This window comes from Lycorma delicatula, chromosome 7, assembly GCF_047948215.1.
Source record: "Lycorma delicatula isolate Av1 chromosome 7, ASM4794821v1, whole genome shotgun sequence".
NCBI classification, from domain to species: domain Eukaryota; kingdom Metazoa; phylum Arthropoda; class Insecta; order Hemiptera; family Fulgoridae; genus Lycorma; species Lycorma delicatula.
In genome coordinates this window covers 130,172,680-130,194,617 of record NC_134461.1, presented here as the reverse complement: position 1 = coordinate 130,194,617, position 21,938 = coordinate 130,172,680, and the positions used below count along the sequence as shown (strand labels likewise).

The window sequence follows — 21,938 nt, the reverse complement described above, 5'->3', positions numbered from 1 at the left end:
ATTGGAGTTTTCTTACTGATCATTTTCAAGAAATTTTATCACTTCTTTGTGATGTAAAAGTTATACGGTACTTTTCTTTTATGTAAATAATGGATTTTTTTAATGTGTTTGATGTTCGGCCTTTTTGTCTTTTATTATCATAAAATGTTGGAACCCAAATTTTTATTTTTTGTAGAATCCTAGCTTTTTTTTTAGCCTACTTCTAAACATTGAAATATATAATCGATCAAATCTACTGATGTACCAAACAGATCCGTCAAAAAATTCGATTCCTGGCATGAACTCTAACGTTTTTAAAACCTTATGATTCATTCTCTAAGCTCAAAAGATTACTTTTATAAGATGTCCTGTGAACAAAAATTTATTTCGGTTCGGTTAGTTTCATCATAACTCAGCCGCTCGGAAAAACTATCTCGTTACAAGATGTAAGTTTTAATCAGATTATAAAATAAAATTATTATCGTTCATATTTAATCGGCATGTCTTAATTATCAGCGCTATCTTAAAATTACAGCGCGAATGTGAATACGATACGTCATCTAATTAAATCTGGTGAAATGCATGTTACCTAAAACGAACAGGATTTGTATCTGATGAGTGAAAGTCCTGCTTCTGTAACCGGTCACCCGAAACAAAAATAGTGTAAGCAGAAACTAAAATAGTTTATTTTTAGTTAATGTAATTATTCATCGTACCGGAACATATTTGAAAATATTTTTTTTTCTAGTTTTAAAAGTAGCGAAGAGATTTATTTTTGTGGACGTAACATTAAACTGTAACATTTACGAAACGGATTATAGCTATTCTTTGATCTACGTAAAAATAAGTTTTTTATGTTAATGAATAATCGGCTAATAATATTATTAAAATAATACTCACAGTCTGTCTAAAGTATGTAATAACAAATAAAACTGAATCGCGTGAACAACCAGTTGTAATCGATAAGAATGCTCTCACATTTTTTATCGCTTTTAAAAATTGAGTTACGTTTAAAACGTCATCGTTTCATATTATTAAATTACATTTTATTCAGCGGTGACACATCTTACATAATCTGTTTTAAATAGTTTTAATATCACTTAAATCGTCTGAAATAACCGATACGTTCTGTACATGTTGGTTTTAGTTTGCCGGTTTTTAGATAGCGAGTTGCGAAATTTCAGATGCGTGCGTTTAGTTGCTTGTTTGTGGCGATTGAACAAATGGAAGAAATTTTGACATTTTCTGAAAAACGGGTAAAATTGAAATCGAAGCAGTTATAAAGTACTTTATTTATCCTGACGAACGTAGGAAAAGAGTTAGATTAAACTTTAAAGAATTCTTACCCATCCTTTTCGACAGTAAAAAAATTGGCTGCTGAATTTTAATTTGATCGTATATATCTATTCAAGATATATAATGCTCGGGTGCCAAAAATACTATCGACGAAATCGTCACAAAAATCCAGAACGGCGTATTAAACGATCGCCGACTAAAGCTATGCGAGCAATTTAATGTAGCAAAATTCCTGGTACACCGTTTCCGCTAAATTTTACTCGATGTTTTGGTATAAAAACTAACCATCGAGTTTTCCGCTCAATGGTTACCGCGTTTCTTAACAATCGATCAAAAACAATCGGCCAAAGAAGCGAAAACGATTGCGAGAAACATCAAGATCTGCAAAAATACCGAATTGCAAAATTTTAGCATATTTTCCGTCATAGTATACCGTATGCAGTATTACTGTATAGCCGGGAAATTAAAAATAAATAGATAAATAAATTTTTTTTTGTTGAATAAAACCCGATCGTGGCAGCCATTTCCCCCCCCCCCCTTTTATTGATTATATTAATGAGACGAAAATTTGGAGCGTATGAAAAACGTTAACATTTTAAATTATAAAACATTTCTCTAAAGAGGGGAAAAAGACGCTTTAAAATGAAAAAAATAAATAAATTTGATTCAATTTTTTGTTTTTGTTGAAATCTTTTATATTGTAACCAAATAAATTCCCCTCCCAAAAAAAAACTTACATAGAAGTGGGCCAACTTTAAAATATAAAAAATGTGAATTAAATATTGTTTAATTTTTTATTATGAGATATTATATATATATATATATATATATATATATATATATATATATATATATATATGTAGCAAACAATTCATACATACATCATGGGAAGAAAACAAAACATTCTGAACACTTAACACACTGACTTAATTTTTATATTAATAATTATAACTGATTTCTAAAATTAAATACTGCTTTATTATTATTGTTTTACATAATCGTACAACTATAATCAGATTATAACCTGTTATGTTCTAAGGAAGTGAAAGTTTCTGTTTTTTAATACAATGTAATATATTCTAAATATTACTCGAGTAATTTTTTAACGAAACCTCCTATTACAAATACTCACGGGTAATGGATAATTTTCTTCTCTATAAATTATATTAATTCTCCTTTCACTAAGCGACATCCTATAATGGAGAGGTATATGATAACATGGTGTTCGGTGTAAAACTTCTGCTACCGATTGTGAACCGTTTTCCAGACTATATCGTTACGATATAGAATTCTTCAGATGTATATTTTATACTATAAATGATAACTCTTAACGGTCGGTTATTTTATGATCGATATATCACAGCGTAAATAGATTTGCTTTTGAAACATATATTTTTACACACCAGTTCGGCCAGTCAAAGAACGCCGCCAAAAAGCGTTATAAAAAAGTTGGTTATTGAGGGCTTTTCCCTTCATAACCACTTCACTTAGCAGTATACGAATCAATACTGTGTAAATGATGAGACAAAAAAAAAATTCTACTCATAGTAGAATTTTTAGATCCCATCCCAATGGTTGATTATAACCAAAATTGAAAAGCATCAGTGATTCGTATTTAGAAGTCATCGTACAAAATTTCATAAAATCGCGGTAAGTTCAGTTTGAAAATATCAAGCAAAACATTAACTTACGAAAACAGGTTAGATTTATTATTCCAACTACGAATGAGATTGTGGGAATCTAAATAAAGTAGCGTATTAATGTAATGGAATCATCTAATTAATACAAAAATGTGACTTTTAGTCCAGAAACGACAAAGATTTAAAAAAAATCGGTTTTTTCCTCCAATCCTCTATTGGGGTTTGAATAAGGTTAATTATTATTCAGAAAGTATCTTCGCAAGAGGCTTGAATTATTTTCAAAAATATACCTATCGTTTGTGTAAAGTTAGGAGACACACGATCCATAACGTCCGTATCTCCCTGCCTCTTTGGGTTGATTATATTCAAAATTAAATGGTATTACTACACAGAGTGATCATTTTGCTAAATTTCATCTAAATCAATCCGTATAATAGGGAGATATTGAACAAAACAGGTCAACATATACAAATACATCTTTCCCAATTTTTCCATGCTAAACTTCTGTTTATTGGTTTGGGGGTGATCGTAAAACATTAATATAAGAAAAATATTCTGATGTGGAAAATTTTATTTATCGTCATGCTTTCTCTTTTACAGTGTTCAAAATTGATGCAACCCTTATGGAAAAATGTTTCCTTCTTTTGTTGCAAGTTTAATTGACGAAAAACGGGTTACACAATGCAGCAGAGAATATTCATTGTCTCCCGATACATTAGGCGTGCCATTTATGCCCGGATCCAGAATGCTTTAGCAGAAAAAAATGGTTTGGATGCACCAAACAAGTCCTCCATCAAGTGAAAGTACGAAAAGTTTTTCATGAGGCAGGGAATGCGGCAGATGTAGCCAAAAACGGTCGATCGAAAGTGCTAACACCGGAAAAGTTGATCGACTTGCAAGCTGCATATTCTGCTAGTTCCAAGAAACCTGTGCGACTCCTATCTAGTCAGTCTGTTTTCTCCTTTGGTAGTGTCCACACGGCCTCGCACAAGTATTTAAAGATTCTTGCGTACCAAATTAGTGTTGTTACCTGCAGATGCTGGAAAACGTATAGTTTTCTGTCAGCGGTTCATGTCATCTGTAACGTCAGATAGGGGCAAATTCGATGATCGGATTTGGTCTGACGAGACACGGTTCCACCTTCATGGATACGTGAATGCACAAAATTCACGCATTTGGTTCACGGAAAATCCACGTCATCTGCACGAGTCCCCTCTGCACGAACAAAAGGCGGGTGTTTGGTGTGCAATATCACGTAGGGGAATCTTCATTACATTCTTTCACGGTACAGTGAACAGTGAACGCTAAATACAGATTGTGCAACAATCGGTAAACACTATACTTGCAGACCGGCTAGATTGCACGAGGTTTCAGTAGACAATGCTGTGGCTCGTATAGGCTCCAACACTATGATTTTCTCGGATCAGTGTTTTCATGGACAGGTGATTTCGAGGGGGTTTTGGCCCCCGCGGTTTCATGATTTAGTCCCTCCTGATCTTTTCTTGCTGGGATACATTAAGAATACCGCTTACAAAACTCATCCTCACACCGTTCCTGAATTGCAGAGCGAAATTTAACGATGTGTCGCTGCAATTCCACAAAAAACGTTGCAACATATGTTTTAGAGCGTGCAACGTCACATTCAATTATGTGAATCGCATAATGGAGCCTACTTTTAACAACTGTTGTAACTTACTAATTCTCTCATAAGGTTGCGTTACTTTTTGAATACTATATAGTATAATATACTATATAAATATACAATATAACTGAATAGAGAATAAATAGAAAACACGATTTTTATACCTTACTGTATGTAAATCAAGAATTCAAGATGATTAATTTAGGTAAAAATAAACTTTTATTTCATAATTAATTTAACATTATAGTTTGAAATAGGAGAGCGGAATTTTGAAATTGTTGTTTAGTAATATATTAAATATGACAAAACTGATCCGGTATCTTCTGGGTGAAAATGGATATAAATATATATATATTTATATTTATTTTTTGTGAAATAATAAACATTTTTGGTAGACAATTAAAAACTGAAATAATTGTAAAAAAATCAATTACGTTCATATTTATCAGGTAAAATAGAAAACAGGGATTAGAAACTGTTTATATCGATTCTCAGGTTTGTTGTTTATGTGCAGAACAGATTTAAGTACACACCATGCGTAAACAAGGCGATAAAATCCTTTTAAAATAGGTTCATACGTGTTTATTAGCAAGTCCTACTTTTATCGTTTATACCGTTGTGCATTAACTATTTTTAATACGGTAATACGTTTTTAATTTAATTAATATTTTTCGTAGTGTTATTTTTCAACCGATTCAATTTTATTAATTATTTATATTATTATTTTCTTTACCGGTTGGTTTACCGTATATTTATGTAGTAAATATTGTATACTACAGTAGATTAAAAATTTTGCATTAGTAATGTGAATGTAGTTTTATTTATAAAACCAAATACGATGGAGAAAACTGTATTTTATGATTTTTCGGTAAGGATGTAATTTAACAAAACTACAATAAAAATTTTAAAAAATCTAAAAAACGAAAATGTACACTAATCGTTAACAAAAAATAAAAATTTAGAAGTAGATGCGCATAAAAATTTATAAACAATCAAGATACAATTGAATTATAATACAAGCAAATATAATTAAAAAACAAAACATAAAAAAGTAATTTTAAAAATAGCGTATAAACAATAGCGTGTATATATATATATATATATATATATATATATATACACGCGATATATATATTTATATATATATATATATATATAAAATGAACAAATAAAAACAAATTCATGAAATAACACGAAAAGAGTGTATGTAATTTTGCTTTAAGAAAAAATGTTAAATTAACTGTTTAAAAAAAATATATTGCTCTTTCTAACTGTAGGTACAATAAAAAAATCTTTTGTTCTGATCGAAATGTAATAGTACATTATATAAATAATGTCAGGAATTAATAGATATGCTACTAAACTGTTAAAAAAATCTGGTGTGGGCACCAAATGACTTACGCCTAATTAAGTTACATATATCATATTTTTTTTAATGAAAAGTACATAATATTTTATTTCATTAATAACTTCTGATTTTTTTTATTTTTTTTTATTGTTATTGAATTATTATTTATCGTAATTTTTTTTTACAATCAGAGGTTAATAATTATTAATAAATCAATTTATTAATTGATTTATTAATTTAACCTTTTACCAAATCAAGAGATACATAAAGACGTAGAATCAGCTCTAGACTACTTTAGAAAGAAAAGAATCCCCTTCTCTGGACACATAATAAAAACAGAAGCGAACAGGCTCGTTAGCAAACTGGTCGAGAAATACTGGAAAATGTCCAAAACACCGATCTGGATAACTGATAATAAAAAAGATATGCAAGAACTAGAAATCACAATAGAAGAAATTTACAAAAGAAAATTGACAATATAAAAAAAAATAATAAAAGAAGCAAACTCTAGATTTAAAATTTAAAAAAAAGAAAACAAAGGTTTGTTCAGAAGAACTCAAAAAAAGCAAGATCTGACAGAATGAAAAAGTATTGGTAAGCAATCAAGAAAAAAGATGAACCAGAGTTGGCTAAAGTGGTAAACTCTAACCTCAAAATCCTAAAAAAAATCAATTTATTTAAATTAAAAAAAAAAAAGATGAAGTAGGATTCGAACCGATGTGCCTTCCCCGTGTAATATCCAAATATTTCATTAATTAAAATTTCATTTGGCTATAACTCTTGGACCGATGAAAATAAGTACCACTTATGACATATCGTTGAAAAGCTCTCAATGAGGACTTATTACTTCAGTTAAGAAAAGCCCAAAATTCAATTTTTTGGGGGGACACTGTAGAAAAGGTCGGTATTACTTCAGAGAATGAGAAGAATGATTTGTAGTGTGTGAAAATGCCATGCCTGACTGGGATTCGAATCCGTGACCTTCGGATGAAAGGCCGAGACGCTACCACTCGCGCCACGCAGGGCGGTGTAGTAGTTATAGTTTTTTTTCCTACATCCCCGAGCCGGACATCCAATTAAGTATACTCAACTCGGGGACGTTTCCTTTCCGGATTTATTAATTGCCTGCCTCTAATCTCCGACGGAAGAAACCAGACCCGGCTATGCCGTTTCTAGATCGCCCCCCCCCCCCCGCCAGACCGGTGACCGGGTCTCGGTCTTTCCTTTTGCCAGCCTCAAACCGACGGTGCAGGAGCCGAAGCCGCCAAAGCGTATCCGGGGACTCACACCGCCGGCCGGGTCTCGGTCTTTTCATTAATTCACACCTAACGGACCCCAGGAGTCTCGTCTCCATCACGGGAATCCACACACCAGGGCATGTGAGCCCTGTGGAACGGGGCTGTCCGCCCTGCCCTGTTATAAACTAAAACTCTCAGTATCTCAGTCGTCTTGCATCGTCTTCTTTTATTCTGAGAACTGCTCTTGCAAATATTGCAAAATTATGCCGGTTTCCGGATATAGCCAAGAGCCACTCCGAGAGCTGCTCGGGTCGGGTATGCATCAGTCCTGCGTTTATACGATGTTCCTCCCGTCGTCTGCACACGAAAATAGTGTGTTCGGCATCGTCAACAGCAGATGAATGAATCTCTCCTGCCAGACCTATGCAGCTATTGTTCAAACGCACCATGTCCCGACGTGAGTTGCGTTGTTTGGTAATCTAATTCCCCATGAGAGCGATCTAGCCAAGCATCCAGGTCCGGGATAATTCTTCTAGTCCATTCGGCCACTGCTGAACCCGACCGTGCCACCATCCGTAGTTTCCGTTATAGAATAGTAGTTATAGTTAAATTAACCGTACCGCACGGCTAACCACGGACTATTTAAAAAAATAATACCGATTTCTCTTATATGAACATCAGCTTCTGAACCTAATACCGTAGCAACGCTTAAGTATACAGTTTGTCCCATTAAGAGGACGGTATTTTGTAACGCTTTTGGTTTAGTATAACTCGCTCCGTTCCCCGCTGATTCTATTGAAACTAAACAAATCATTTTACCTAAGTTTCTAAAAATGTTCTGTGAAAATGTCAGCTTTTTAGTTTTTATAGAAATAAAAGGCGGCTTCCAAATAAAAACATCAATTTCAGATAAACCACATTTTTTATTCGTTACAAAACAGCTGGTAAAAATGATTAAAAACAGATGATGTAATGTTGAACATCTGTTCAAATTCAATAAAACAAGTTATTAATTAGTCATAACCGTGACTAATTATCTAACTGTTTATTACTATATTTCTAATTATTACCTATTTTTTAATAATTTGTATCAGGTATTTTGTAACGCTTAAAAAATGTGGTTTACCTGAAATTGATGTTTTGGTTTGAAAGACGCCATTTTTTTTTCTATAAAAACTAGAAGGTTGAAAATTTTCACAAAACATTTTTAAAAGCTTAGATAATAGGTCTGTAATGTTTTAATAAATCAGTGCGGGAACGGGCGAGCGATACTAAATCACATCGGATCAAAAGCGTATATCACTTCGTGAAACATTCTGTATACGGTAAATCATAGACATTACACCGGGTGTCCGAAAAAGAACTTCGCAATTTTAAATTAAATTTAGATTATTACATCTGTAATTGTAAATGTGTGATTTATTACATGAAAGTGTTAAGTTACAGTAATAATCTACGGACGTACTGCGTTGAAAATTAAGGCAGTAATAATTTGCTTCAAATAAGCGGTGAAAACTGAAGAAGACTAAGAGTGTACGCAAATGTTCGTACATCGCCCCCCTTTTTCGAGTTACAAGTTGGTACTCGAAAGAAAAAAATACGAGTTTTTCGAGCACGGCGGAACGCAATCATTAAATCGAAAGTACTTCCAAAATTTCCGTCTTCCATTAATTCTTGATACGGTAGAATGAAACTGAGAATAGGCCTTTTACGTGACAAAATAATTTTTTGTCGCGATCTGCAACAGGTGATGATATTTTTATATACGAGTTTAAGGGTTATTATTCGATGTACTACATTGTATTTATTTCAGCATTTACGTTTATTTAAATGGTTAAAAAAAAGTTACCGATTATGTCACGGTCAAATAAAATGTATGCACTATATACAAACATATTCTATGCTATTTAAGTTTAAATTTAATACATTCTATCCACTTGACCTAAAAAAAAAAAAAAAACTACTTTTAACACCATATTTATCTGCGTAACAAAAAACGAAGAAATCGGTTAAAAGATGAAATAAAGCGATTATATTTTAATATATGAAAGAAAACGCTTGTAATTTGTATTAATTTAAGTTTTAATTTCTTACAGTTGCAGCTAACGGCAAACATGTGCAAACTTTGCGTTGATTTTCTTTAATAGCCTTGTGTACAGTTAATATTAATTAACGTCCATATGTACTTATTTATTATTTAAGTGTATTCGCACTTTGATTACACTAATTATTATTTATATTCACTTTCATATTTGTCTGTGTACATAGTTTCTGTTAACCTAATGTAAAACTCATTTCTCAGTATTTATTAATTTTCAGTTACAAACGTTTTAAAAATACTAAAACAGCATAAATCTTTCTTAAAAATTGTAATAACTATCTGCTTTTCTCTAAACAATTTTCCTTCTTTTGTTTCTAATTGTCTTTTTCCTTGACATCGTGTTAGCGGTCCAATAAATATCTTCTTTAACATTCACATTTCCTTCCGTGAACCTCTCCTATGTAGTAAGTAACCGAAACGATATTATTTTCCCTTTTATTACAATCGCTTTCATCATGTTCTTTTTCATTTTCGTTCTGCACAACCATTTAACTTCATGCATTTTCTTCCTCTACCAAATTTTAGATGTTTGCCAATACTTATGTTAGTCGTATTAATTTCTTTCCTTTTTTTTATTATCGTTTCTTAAACGTATTTTTTATTTCACTATTTTACAAGCTGTGTTATCTTGAGATACGGGACCTACAAACTCTGAATCCAACTGCTCCTTAACCCATCTAAATTAAAAATTAAATTGCAATAATGCTCTATATACAAAAATGAACGTGCCAAATGTTACCCGAAATCGGTCTATTCAATCGGGAAATATCAAGAAATACACACACCAAACACAGTCATATGAGGGATTGCAAGTTCTCGACTGACGACGAGTGGACTTTTCGGGCTTCGTTGCAAAGTTTCTTGTATTCGTGGTTCTGCACTGCTTGGCCACCCTGAAATCTTCTACTTACATAAACACCCTGCTCCTTTGAATTCTCCTCCGGCGACTAATTTTCTTTGCCTATGGTGGATCGATCCTGAAACGCACACCGAACCGTTATTACGGACTCCGTCTTGCTAAATTTTAGAAAATCTCCTGTTGCATTTACGTCATGTTGTTTACGACTAAAGTTAGCGTATATTTGAGCGGTATTATTTGCAATCAGGCGCCGGTATTTGAAACTCTTGACATTAGTTGTAAACGGATCATTCGCCTTGAATGCGTAGTTGTACAGGTGTATGGCTCTGAAATCGGGTCTTTTTGTATACTCCCTGTATTTTAATTATACTTAATTTTTTGAGTAATTATTTTATCTTATAAATTCTTCATAACAATATGTTTAGGTTATTCAGTTTCTGCATCTCCCAAACATCAGAGCAATTCCGATTGTACGTAATCAGTTCGTTCTGTGTAATCTTTTTGTTCAAACCTGAAAAATTTGGATCTTAATAAAAATTCTTTTACATATTAATTCGATTAATCGTTATCGAATCTTACTTATTCCTGCTACTCTTTTTAATTTAACCTACCTCTTTGTAATCTAATTTTTCTGTAATTGTTCTCCTTTCTACATTTCTAAATTTTTTCTTCTCTTATACTCTGTATTTTTTGTATTATTTCATTACGTTTCGTTTTTTTCTGTTTTAGATCCATCCATTAGTTGTAGTATATTTCTTGTTGTTCAATATTCTTGCCCAATTTCACCTTTCCAATTATTAATGAATCTCTCTTTAAATAAATCAAAAATTCAATTCTGAGAATAAAAACCGGTTAAGTAGAATTATACAATTATTACATGTTTGTCATTAAACAAAAAATTATGGTCTTCTTTTTGCATTCCTATGTGTAAATCACGTGTAGAAATACGTATTAAGTAGTATTTTATGTTAAATAAAATATATTATTGGCAATATTGTTAATGCTTATTTTATGTAAAATGATAGTAACATGAATAAAAACTAGTTTTGTTATAAATTTTAATATCCGGGTACTGTTCCAAGTTCACTCATCATTCATGCTGTCACACTCTCTCTTTCTTATTAACATATTACGATCGTACTATATATATGCGCACGCGCGCACATACTATTCATAACATAATTTTTGTCCTTAAATTAATTAACGTACAAGTAAATTGATTTAAAATGTATTGTACTTAGTACAAATAGATTTCATTATCAAGAGTATTGTCAAGGCAAACTAAAGGATAATAGATAGATATTACATGCTAATGTGTTTTCTTCGTTATTGTGTATACTGTTGTGATTAAAGTACTAAACTTCTGAAGGTCAATTCTTTTAATATTGTTTTAATTAAACTGGTATTTAGTCGATTAATAATTTTGATTGTCTCTGATTATTTATTGGTTTCATAAATTTTATTCGTAATTTCTCTTTTTATTCTAATCTTAAGTCTTCATTTTATTAAATTTTTGCATCAAAATCTATATTATTATTTTTTTAATTTTAATGTATTGTTTTACTTTACACTTATCCATTTGTACAATTTTCCTTTGTACACTTTTAAAACTTTCTTTTATTTATATTTTAACCCATCTACCGTTACAAAACATGACCATAAGACAAAGATTGTCTATATTTTACGATATCTAAGGTTAGATAATTTGGTTTTACTGGAAAATTTAGAGGTTAAAACTACTGATTATGAAAAGTTAAAAGATCAAGGTATACCGAACAATTTAAATTTTATTTCACGGTAATAATTTCTGGATATAATAATAGTAATAATTTCTCTTACATTATTTTAAGCGATTGTATTTTTGTAATTATGTCCTTGATTCAATAAAGATGATAATTTATATAGTTGCTAATTTACTAATGATAGATTCATATAACAAATAATATTTCGCTTCTAATTTAAAACTTGTAGAGATAAGTAGTTTTATGTTAAGGTAAAAACGTTCAGTTAAATAAATTATTTGAAATCAAATTTTTTTGTATTCCTAATATTATTATTTTATTTGATTGTTGTTATTGTTATGAATATTTTTATTTCTATTGTTCGAAGGTTGTACTGTATTTTATTTATTCTGTAACATTTTATATATCTATATAATGACCAAAATTATTGTTGTAATTGAAAGAAGGCGGGCCTACGGCCCGCCGCAAAAATGTTACATGGTTTAAGTGTAATTACACATGATTTTGTTAAATGTTGTTGCCAACTGCAACTAAATAACGTTCATGAATTTAGCGTATTAACAACAACAAAATCTTTTACAACGAAAAGCTTAAAAATCCTGAACACATTTCTTGAGTTGTGATCTTTTAACGTACCTCTAATCCCGTTGTTTTCCTTTTTTATCTTCAAAACACAAATGTAATTTTAGATAAATCGTTCGTATAAAGAGGTAAAAAACGTTCAAACGAATGAATCGTTCGTGCGCAGCCGCCTGGTGCACCACGTGGTCCGCTCTGCGCCAATAGTAGTTATAATAAAAATGTGAGCACATACAACACACAAACAAACCCAAGCACCATCCTTTTTTTATGGGGAAGAGAATATTTTCTAAGATCTATTAATAATGATCGATTTCGGAACAGAAAAAATTTCAGAAATGCATAAAATGCATAAACCGTAAAAAAACAAATTATAAATTATTAGAAAAATTGGTATTACGGTATTGTAAAACCTACTCAATTTATGTTTCTTTATTTAAAAATTAATTAATATTGAAATCTATACGCGTTTATTTATATAAATTTTACATCCGGATTTTTTTATAATTGATCGCTTACTTCTGTGCTTTGCTTATTTTTAAACTCTTTATGTAATAAATAAAATTAAACTAAATTATAAGAATAAAATTAATTTTTTGACTATCAGCTGAACCGAAATATATTCTAGTTCAACGGATTCATTTACATAGTATTTTTACAGTAAAAAAATTAAATAAGTATTAATTAGGATTTCGAGAGTTAAATAGTTTATTAAAAACGTTTGGTCGGCCAGACAAAGGTTGATAGACAACATTCATCCTTGATGTCGATTACAAGAGAAAAAAATAAGGTGTTAAAAAATTTAATGAAATCGGTTCTTAGTAGAATTTAAAATAAAGAAAGAAGAAACTGGGAAAATGATGGCTAACTATCGTGGGAGGGCTTCCCCCTCGACATTTAACATTAATAGATGTATTTAATTAGTTGTAATTATAAATTAACCCGCCTTCTTTAACCGATTAATTTCACCCTACCCTTTTTATTAATTTTTTTTTAGTGGCATGGGGGGGTTTCATACCAAAAAATAGATCGTTTCGAGGTTTTCCTAAATTTATGAGTTATTTAATGATTGCCGTGCTTTATGAAAACCATGTGCAAAATATGTTTATAAGGAACGTATTGGTTGGAATAAAATAATATATTTATGAAATGAGAAGTATTTTTAAGGTTAATTTTTCATAAAGTGATTATAATTATTTTTTTGAATATAAAAAAATAATCATTATTAATTGTGTACCGATCAATGATATCATCGTAGGTAGCAGTGTAAAATATATTATGATGAAAATGCAAAATTATTTTGCAATATTAAATTGTAAAATATATTTTTATAATTAAAAAGTAAAAAAAAAAAATGTTTTATTAAAAATTAATAATTTGTAATCTACTGTAGAGAAATTGTAATTAACTAATCAGATTGTTATCTTCGTGTTACTACTAGTAGTTCTATGCAATGTAATAATTTATTACAACAGGTTAGTCCTTCTAATTTACACAAAGTAATATTTACGGTATATCATTACAAAAAATAACATTAATCATAGTAATATTGCAGGTTAATTAACCTGTTTATATTATTTAATATAAATAAAATAATTTAATAAGTCTACTAGAAATTCACATTCTGATTCGTCATTGTAAATAAAATGAATTTTAAAAGAAGCTCCTCGAGCATGATTAATTAGGTAGTTCTGAATTGTTTTTTTTTTTTTTTGTTAGATATAGCGTCTGTTTTGACCTTCACAAACTTTAAGTATTATTTAATGGGATGGAAATAAAGAGTAAAGATCATGTCAAAGCCTATTTGCAAAATGAATTTTAATACTTTGTTTTTATATTAGGACAGAGTAAAAACCATTCCTAGTATTTCAATGCAAAAGTAAAACAAGGTTTTTTTTTATATTTCAAATGAGATGTATTAAACCATACATATACCGTGTTTATCGATCATTTTTTGCTATTTTTGAAGTAAAATCATAATCTCTTAACTCTAGAACAGCTGTGTTTTCTGGACGAAAAACTGTGATAAGCGTTTTTCACAATTGTACCGATAAGAGATGGTTCTGTGGAGACTGAAACAAACGGTTGTTTGAAGTTGCAAGGTCAGACCTATAAGGTGGATGCATCACTTCACAGCCAAACTCTCTCAATTATCGACGGGCCATCAAAATTGTTTGGGGTCTGGCGTTGAACGTGATGTAGACATTTTTCCTATCGACTAATTCTGGTGCTTTATCTCGATTGCTTGGCCTAATTTTTCCAGTTGTTGACAGTCGAAGTTAGATTGAATTATTTGACTTTATCCTAGTAAAGGCAGTTACTTTTATACGGATTTACTAGATAGCAGATACCGGTGTTCTTCGGCGGTCGGGTTTAAATTAACCGTACATCTCAGGAACGGTCGAATTAAGACTGCAAGACTATACTTCATTTACATTCATACCTATCATCATTCATCATATGATGATTGAGGATGATACTAATGAATGAATGGATTGACCAAGCAATCCAACTAATCCTCATTCAGGCTCTGAAGTAATACCTTACGGTAGTTCCGGAGACTAAAAATAAAAATAAAAATGATTGAATTATTTGACTGGGAGGCAGCAGCTCATAGTGAACTACGTATCTACTATTCTGATAATAATTAGAATGTCTACAATATTAGTAATATTGTAGGCAGACAGACAAACAGACAGGAAGGCAGGCAGAGGGAGAGAGCGCGCGGTAGATAGAGTGAGAGAGAGAAGAGAGAAAGAGAGAAATTCACTTTTGTTTGTGTCATTTCTAGCCTTGCCATCATTTGCGGAAGTTCACTTTGCTTCTTTCCCGTACATTATTGTCGGATATGATCTACTTTCCATTGCCAGTTATGAGCCGTTTCAAGAATGATTCCATTTTGCCATCCCCCCTGATTTTCGTCCCAGATTGAAATTCGATCCGTTACACTTTTCATTGTTAAATCATGTGGCAGGCAGCCAATCATCGAGTCCAGCCTTCAGACGGTTTAAAACTGTTTTGTAGTCTGTTACTGATATCACGACTATTACTGTGCCGGATCTTGCCAAAGTTTTCCCTAATTTCATCGAATTTTTCAGTCATCAGCCGACCAGAACGAGGTTTATCATCTATCAAAATTCTCAGATTGAAAACGGATTAATTTGCCATATGTACTATAACCGCTTCACGTCTAAAGACATCACAGATTTCTTTAGCAGCCTCATTTATATTCATTATTTTGCAATAAAACTTTAAAAAGTATATCGAATTTCTTCTTTATTTTCACTTACATTCAAGACGCAATAACATTTTACATAAATAAATTAATTTAATCGTGATCGTTCAGAAAATAATCAGTGATATGTCACCTTTCAATAGTTTGCAAATTTTGACAGATTTAATTAATATCAGTTGGGTAATTCGATCGTAAAGCCATCTACCTGGGGTTTACGAAGAAATGTTTTCCCAAAAATTATTAATATAAGGATTTCTGTCTGCTATTTATTTATTTCTCATTGTTTTTAAATTAAATTGTTCCGATAAGAAATAAAACTGAATTGAACGTATTAAAAATGAACAATAATCGTTTATAAAAAAAGTACAGTAAATCTTTTAAGTTAAAGAAAATATTTTGCAAAACTTTTAATTTTTGTTAAAAAACTGCGATCACCTTTCGTTTTCATCGTGATAACTATAGAACCGATCATTACATTGAGATTAAATGGATAAAGTATATTCGAGTTATTTTAGAAAAGATAGTAATGTTAAATACGCTTAAATAAATAAATATTTTATTCTGATCGGTATTTATTTTATTCTGTTATATGCTCGTCGCTCACATCAGGGAAGAGTAGATATACTACTACACGGATAAAAAGTGAAGTTACCTAGGATTTGACTGCATGGATCAAAGGAAACCATGGTAAAACCTTGGTTAGAGCATTATCACAAAATACATAATTATAAAATGACAATTAAATATGATTAACATCATATTAATTATGTAATATACAAACGCATGAAATACTATTTTAGTAGCCCTAAAAATTATGATGAAACTTATTTGAGCGCATATTTGTGTAGGCTTTGAATGAGATGCAAAAAATTACGATAACATTCGATAATATTATTGTCGAATAATATTCATTAATAATTTTCTATTTTTATTTATTATCACTGTTTTAAATTATACATAATTACGTAGATAAATAAAATTGTTTAATTTATTTTTTTCTGTGCAGTAATTAATTTTAATTATCATATTTTAAGAAAACAAATTTTTCAATTTTATTATTTTATAAAAACTTTCAAAAATTATTATTGATAATAAGTATTTAATTAAATTCATTGACAGTATATATCTGAAAGTAATAAAATAAATCGTACTAAATTACTACTCGTAAAATATAGACATAAAGAAAAAACTAATTATAGTTGTTTTTCAAGATATATTCCAATCTAATAATTTTATTGAGATAAAAATATTTTTAAAATATAACTTGTCTAAAATATTAATTTTAATTTCATCATCAGTTGTTCTGCCTCTTCTTTCTTTTTCCGTTTAGCCTCCGGGACCACAGTAAGGTACTATTTCAGAGAATAAATGAGGATTATATGTATGAATGTAAATGAAGTGTAGTCTTGTATAGTCTCAGGTCGACCATTTCTGAGATGTGTAGTTAAAAAACCAAAAAACACCGCTATCATGATCTAGGGTTCAAATCCGTACAAAAGTAACCTGCCTTTACTACCATTTGAACATTGGAAATTTCGACTTCGAAATCAGCTGATTTGCGAAGACGCGTTCACCACTAGACCAACTCGGTGGATTACAGTTGTTCTGCCTTTTTTTTCCCGAGAGGATGGAACAGCATTGTCCATTGCATCCTCAGTGGTTGCCACGCCTCTAACCTCTCGGGACTTCGCAGAATCCAGCGATACCGTGTCCTACGGAGGTCGATCACCCGATAGGCTGGGACTCTGTCTTTTATATTGCCATTGCCTGTAAATGTACCACCTCCCCAACGGATGGAGAATAGTTCTACCTTTTTTTTTTCAGTAAGGCGAGGAAAAAACTCTGCCAGCCGCCACCAGGCCAGCTCTGACGGCAAGTGCGGGGCTCTCACCCGCTAAAAAACCTCCCCCTCTAGACCCGCACGTGAGAGAACTAATCCACATGGTATGTACACAGTCCCTGCGCAATCACCTGGGCGCTCTTGTGACGAATTAGAATAGCCAGAGCGACGACCCCAGGGGATTATTGGCGAACAACGACTGCGATAAGCCCCTGCCGCCCACCCCCAAGGCTGGCCTCCCATAGCAGTCCGCTCCGATGCCGGAGAATTTGCGTTACAAAAGAAAAGGAAAGTCGGAAATTCCTTTTCTTTTCTTTTGTAACGCAAGGGATTATCCATAGGATCTTTAATGCGGTAGTTTTCCCTCGCTTTCTGTATTTTAATACCGTTTATTTCTTGAAGAATTTTCTCTCCTTTTGGGGGCAGTTTCCCACCCGCAGAGCAATAAAGTGTCCTCTTCTCACCTCTGCTGGTCCGTCTTCTGAACAGGCCGTTGGTATTGGTAATGGGGAGAACTCCTTCTACCGGAAGTAATTCTGTCCCTTCACTGTTAGCCGCTTGTAAATTCTAGTAGTTGTTAATGAATACAATCGTTGTCTCCTCTCTACCGCAGGGAGGTGATTATCAGGATTTTTTCTTCACTTAATTTCGTACTATAAGAAAACTAAAAATACATCACACTTGAAAAGGCATTAATAACAATTGTTTATTCACGCTGCACGGGATGCAGAAAATTTAAGGTTTTTTTTTTTTTATTTTTTATTAGTTTATTTAAAATTCATCGGTAAAATAATATTTTATCAGCAAAAAAAAAAATTGTAATTCTATTTTAAATTAATGGAAAAAATTGTTTAAATTGTATTTAACATGAGGACGGAAATGTTAGAAGATCCTTTCCCGTAAGTTTATATCTATTTACATGAAATAAGTTACTGTCTGGTTTGATAGAGATGAATATTTTTTAAGAATAATTAACTATTCTTTTTTTTTCAAATATTAAAGTTCATAAATTTAAATACAACAATAAATTAACATATCGTCAATGGGAATAATCCTACATACAAAATTTCTACCCTATTAGATAATGGAAAGTGTATGAAAAATCGATTGTAAGATTTCATGCGGTAGGGTATTATAGTGCGAGTTTAATAAAAATGTTTAATTTTTAATTATGATTTTGCTGCCTTCCGTGCAATTTTTTAAACTATTATTTATATTTTTTCTTCTTGTTTTAGGTGAGTTATGGTGGCCGATGTATTGTTCAGAAGTAATTACATTACAGTAAGTAAGCACGTATGCTTTAGCTAAATTTAAATTCAAATATTATACTAATTTACAGTATGTAAAATTTTGTTTCTTATTCGTTTTTTTTTTTTTTTTTTAAGGGAGAAATGGATTTCATAGAATTTTCCTTTTACCTATAAAGGATTTTTTTATATATTTTTTTTATAAGGGGGTTAATTAGCAAGGTTACAAAATTACCGCCAATTCTTTTAATCGATTAAACGTTTTCATTATATATTCTTTCTTCCAATGTATTTTTCAATATAATGTTTACCTCATAGCGACGTGTCGTAATTTAGCATTTCATAAAGTAAAAGAAAATAAACAAACATGTTATTTGATTTTCACAAAATTATTTAAAAAAGAGTCAATACAGCTGTTTCAGTTCTACAGATATTACAGACAGAACATCCAAATAGTATTCTATTTGTAAAACCTGTTGTACCGAAACAGCTGTTGCGATTTTTCTTAAAATAAATTTGTAAAATCAAATAACGTATTTGTTTATTTTGTTTTTTTATGATGAATTTTCATCAAGTAACGTTTTCATCCGTCGATTACTTCATTAAATGTCTAGATATTTCGTGAAATATCTAATATCAATGGACCCGTGCTACAGTTAAATCATTTAACTGAAAATTACAGTATTTGTCCCAAAAAAAATCGGACACTTCGCGAAGTGTCAACGATGAGGTCGATAGATGTTGTGTTCTAGCATCCATCATGCCTTCACTTCTTTAAGTGTTAAAGTGGTGTTAAACGCATAATGGATCGGTTTATTTTTAGGTTGTGCCCAATCTGCTGTAGACATCTTAAAAAACCACACAAATAGAAAACTGAATAGTATAAATTCGATTATTATTATCAACATCATCTGATGTTCTGCCTGGCGGTAGGTCCCTTACGCCACCGCTGTATCAATCCATTTCTTTCCCAAGCGTTCTCCTTTGTTCCCTTGCGGTTTCCAACCGTCATCTATCACCTCATCTATTAACTTCATCCTTCTTCTTCCTCGTTTCATTTCTCCTTCTATTGACCCTTCCAACCCAGTTGCTATGATTCCACTTTCCCTAACCGTACGCACTAACCGGTTTCCATTTCTTTTATATAATTCCCGCACAAGTGCTCTTTCTTATCTAATCCTGTTGATTATTACTTTTTCATTCCTCACTTTATCCGTCCATTTTACTTCGTTCATCTTTCTCCATATCTACTTCTCAAAAGTTTCGATCCACTTCCTCTAGTTTTTCTTCACAGTCCGTGCTTCACAACCAACAAGACGCTCCATACATAGCATTTAGCTATGTAATAAAAATCTGGATTATGGAACAGTTCCATAATGTTCCATAATCCAGATTTTTATTACATAGAAATTTCCTCTTCATATTGAAGGCTTCCTTTGCCATCGCTATCCTTCATTTTATTTCCTTCGTGCTCTATCGCCACAGTCCCCGAATATTTGTATTCTTTTCCTTTTTCTGTCCTTTCACTTCTTCTTATCATCAAATCCTGTTCGTTGTTTCCTTCCATTATTTTAGTTTCTCCTCCATTTATTTAAATTTCATACTCTTTCCTTCCTTCCGGCTTTTAACACTTTTGAAGTGTATGTATGTCTCCAGCTAGAATTACCGCCTGCAAACCGTCCTTCTAATGTATTCCTCGCCGTATCTTCAATGTAAATGTTGAATATTGTCGGTTAGAGGCAGCATCTTTACCTAACTCCTCGACCTAGACCCATCCGGTTAGTCTTATATTCTATTTATATTCTTATATTTTATTAGTCTTACATTTCTATTCTTACTTATTTTAAAACTTAGCTTCGTTTGGTCGAAAGCCGTTACTGATATATCGCTGTAATATACATACAGACATCCAGCCAAAATTAAAGAAAACTTTCTACATAAAGGTATGTAATGATTTCAATTTCGGAAAAAACGATCGGTTTCCGTATTTTTTATAAAGTAATTAATGGTTTAAAAATTAAACTGTCACGTATGTAATAAATTTTTCAACGAAATAACATATTTTATTAAGCACGATATACGTTTTATTACTACAACACGTTTTATCTTATCAATACAAACTTAGTTTTTTTAAGTGCGTGACCAATAGTAGTTGTAATTAAGTAAAAGTATTTTTTTCGTTTCGGAATTATTTTGTTACATAGTTTCAAATAAAATAGCGTGAGTATTAACTCATTTTGCTAATAATTACGAGATTTATCTATCTGTAATCATTTCTTAATAATTCGAAATTATTAATCGCTGTTAAAATGATTGTCTTGAAGATAAAGTTAGATACATCCGTTCTTGTTTTATTTATTTACATACGATATAAAGCTTTTTAAGTGAATTCATTTGTTAGTCGTAGTAAAAGACAAATTTAAAATTTTAAAAAAGTACTCTTTATTGTTTTAATTTTTCAGCTACAGTGTATATATTCGGGATTCAACGAGGATATTGAGAGATAACACACGTAAATATTTCTTACACAGTAGCACTTCCCAATAACGGACACGCCTCGACAACAACAATCTGTCCATTATTTAGAGGCGTCCGCTGTTCAGAAAAATGCGAATCCAGTATTATGTTCGATTATTGTGGAGAAAAAAAACTTTGAATAGAACAATATGCGAATTTATTTAATGTAAATTAAAATTATAAAAAAATTTAGTTGTTAATTAAAACGACTGTGTAAAAAACAATTTTTTTGTGGTTTTTCTGAAAACAAAACACTGTCCTCTTTGTTCATACTTGAATAAACAAAATAATAATAATTATTTCAACTACTGCAATCGACTTACAAAATTACTGTACTGTACTAAAATGGAATAAAAACAATGTAAACTATAAAAGTTGTAATCAAAGAAGATACAGTACGCAAGAATATTAATCAAAACACACGTACAAAAAATAATCTAAAAAAAAAAAATAAAAAATAAGATACTTGTACGTACAATTATTTATACGTAGATGGTTTAAAATAGCTGTATATTTTAGTTTGAAGTAAGCCTTGGTACATTTTTTTTTCAATAAGCGACTGCACTTCTGATAAAAAATGCCTCTGGTAATCGTTTTTGTAATAAATATCGCTTTAATTTTCTAACCTCTTCTGTCACTTCCTTACTCGTGATGGTAAATCCGAATTTATCGTTG

The 21,938-nt window shown here is 31.2% G+C and overlaps 1 protein-coding gene across 6 annotated transcripts in view; it reads left to right on the top strand.

The window, feature by feature from the left end:
• Positions 1–21,938, top strand: part of LOC142327738 (organic cation transporter protein-like) — a 458,452-nt gene that overhangs the window by 365,235 nt on the left and 71,279 nt on the right. Inside the window, exon 2 of one of the 6 annotated variants that reach the window (XM_075371033.1) lies at positions 18,735–18,780. The exons of the other annotated variants lie outside the window; for them this stretch is intronic. The gene's annotated coding sequence lies outside the window, so the exon portion shown is untranslated. The remainder of the gene's footprint in view (positions 1–18,734; positions 18,781–21,938) is intronic. 6 annotated transcript variants of the gene reach the window in all.